We start from the raw sequence: 2500 nt of genomic DNA, 5'->3' as shown, positions 1-2500 counted from the left end.
GCTCGAGGGGAGCAGTCGCAGGCGGGTTGCTCCTCGGCTGTCAGTCGCGTCATGCAAGATTGCACCTCCTCGTGGTGCCCACTGGTAACGGCTGTGCGGATTTCAGCACCCCGCACTAGCCGGCTAACGCAATCAGCTTAGGGGGACCGGCGCCCGCACATTATACCCCCCGCACAGAGCGTGGCAAGGTATTGGCCAGAATTGCCGTGCTGGCTCATCAAAGCGGTAGGCGTGCAGACTTTGGGAAGGGGCTGCATGGCTGGGCGACCTTCCTGTCCCGAAAGGTGAGAATATTCTCCCTGAGCGCTACTTGTGTCCGATAGTGTCTCGGACTCTGTGACAGTCTGATATCTCTGATGGTGAGATGAAAGTCTTTGAGACTGCGAGGCTCCCGAGCTTATGTCTGTTCCCGGCTTTGGCTCGTTCGTAAAATCCCCAGGATGGACGCTTGTTCCCAGCGGCCAGACTTACCCCCCCTCCCTCCCGACCGGTCCCTGTCTGTTCCCGACGGCCACCGGGTACCCCCCCCAACTTTCCCAAACTGACCGACTGGCAATATAGACTCGCCTTGGAGAGGGCCCCTGCCGGCCTCGACCTAGGTCGACGTTGGGTGGACGGTTCCTCTCCCTGTGAGTCGCACTCTAACACCTCTGTAGGCTGACTTAGCGTTCGCTCAGCGCTCTGTTGGTACGCAGGGTGTGACCGTATGGTAGCGAGACCGAGATGACCCGAATCTGCGCACTGGTGTGGGCGGCGCCTAGTGGTATGGAACGGAGGCCAGGCCGAGTGGGTGGGTGTCACGTGGATGCCTGTGTGCTCGCTTGGACCTTTGCTGAATGCGTTTCTCAAATCCTCTTGGGGCGAATATGTGATGTACGGGGGGTAGTGGCCAGTTTGTTGCAGGCCGCTTTCCTCCCCGTTGATGAGCTCCATAGCTCTCTGGGCTTTTGTAGCTCCGGGCAGTTGGGTTGCGAGTTGTCTGTTGGCCAGCTTTACGGGGGGTGAGTCTGACACTATGTGGCAGGCCTCTCCTTAGTGGGTTGGACTGCGGTGGCTTACGAGTTGGTTGCTAGGCTGCGTGGCCTAGCAGACGGCTGCCCGGGGTTGATCTCGATGTATAGCTCACTAGAATCGGGAGACTTTGCTCTCTCGTGTGTTCTCACGGTAGTGAGGCCGTAGGCATGTCTGATATATTACGGACCACCCAGGATAGCCGTTCTGGGTTACCAAAATTGGCTGAGGCGCAGCTAGGTGAGGGGCTGCTGCTGCTCGATTGACCTCCCCGTGACGTGCTTGAGGTTGGGCACGTGTGCGGCCAGCGAATCAACCTCTCCGGGGGCCATGGGGACCAACCACTGGAGGCATTGCTCGGGGTCCCCAAACGGCTTGTAGTCACTTCTACGGGCCATGGTTGCAAAACCTCCTTGGTTAGGAAGTCCGTACAGACAGAGGCACAGGATCAGAGTCACAGTCAGTCAGGCCGAAGGAGCGGGTGGACCCCGGCTGGCGAAACTCTTGAGAACTCCTCAGTGGTGTCTGAATCAATGGCCTCCGTCGCCTCGGGTATGAGAGTTGGGGTGGCGGGGGTCGTGTTAGCGCTGCGGCCTGCTCTCCGTGGTGGCGTGGATAAAAGGCGGGAGAGGGCCCGTCTAGAAAGCGACGTAAGAGGGATCCGAGGCCTCCGGACCAGGTCTTGGTGAAGGAGGAGGCTCGGATGGTGAAGCTTATGGAAAGGTACAGGAATCATAAGCAGAAAATGTGATGGTGGCCCGGATGTTGGAACGGGCAAGTCCGGAGAGCAGGTGAGGTGGAAATGGGGGTCCCTGTGCGGTCGTGCGGCAGGCGGTGAGTCTGGTGTGCGTTGGCGAGCCCTGGCTGCCAGGGCGACGCCCCAGAAATGGACCTGCCCCCCGTCGCTTCCAGATCTGGTGGAGAATAGAGTTCTGGAAAAGCTGCTGGCGGGGGGTGTGGAGCATCGGGCCACCGCTGCCTTAGTCAAGAAAGCAGGTCGGGAGCCTAGCCTGATCGAGTCCTCTGCTTTGGATCTCATGAAAGCCCTGGGGGGTAAGGTAGTGTGGCCGACAAAGTCCGCGAGGTCCAGACCTCGAGACCAATGGAAGACGGGTTGGGCGAGGCGGCTCGTCCAACGTAGGAGAGTGTTCTACCACCAGCAGCGCGGCTATTCTGAGGTGAGGAAGGGGCTGGCACGGCGGATCTTGGATGGTCTGACGCCCCTTAGGTGTGATTTGCCGCTGGAGTTGGTGGATAGACACTTCGGAGTAAGTGGAAACGGTCGAGCCGTTTTATGGACTAAGGGCTTCGAGGTGGGACTGACCGCGGATGACGAACCATTCTACCACCCGATCCTGGGGCCGGAAGTTGTATCTAACTTGGCTAAGATGAGGAATTGCTCTGCACCGGGCCCAGACGGGATCAGGAAGCAGGCTCTTCTTGACTGGGACCCGGACGGTACGCAACTGGCGAGGCTGTTCACGACATG

General features: G+C 59.4%; 1 pseudogene; it reads left to right on the top strand.

Moving 5' to 3' along the window:
- Nucleotides 1-2500, top strand: part of LOC133143289 (28S ribosomal RNA) — a 9331-nt pseudogene that overhangs the window by 3108 nt on the left and 3723 nt on the right.

This window comes from Syngnathus typhle, linkage group LG18, assembly GCF_033458585.1.
Source record: "Syngnathus typhle isolate RoL2023-S1 ecotype Sweden linkage group LG18, RoL_Styp_1.0, whole genome shotgun sequence".
NCBI lineage: Eukaryota > Metazoa > Chordata > Actinopteri > Syngnathiformes > Syngnathidae > Syngnathus > Syngnathus typhle.
The sequence above is the reverse complement of the archived record's forward strand: the minus strand, read 5'-3'. Positions and strand labels throughout refer to the sequence as shown.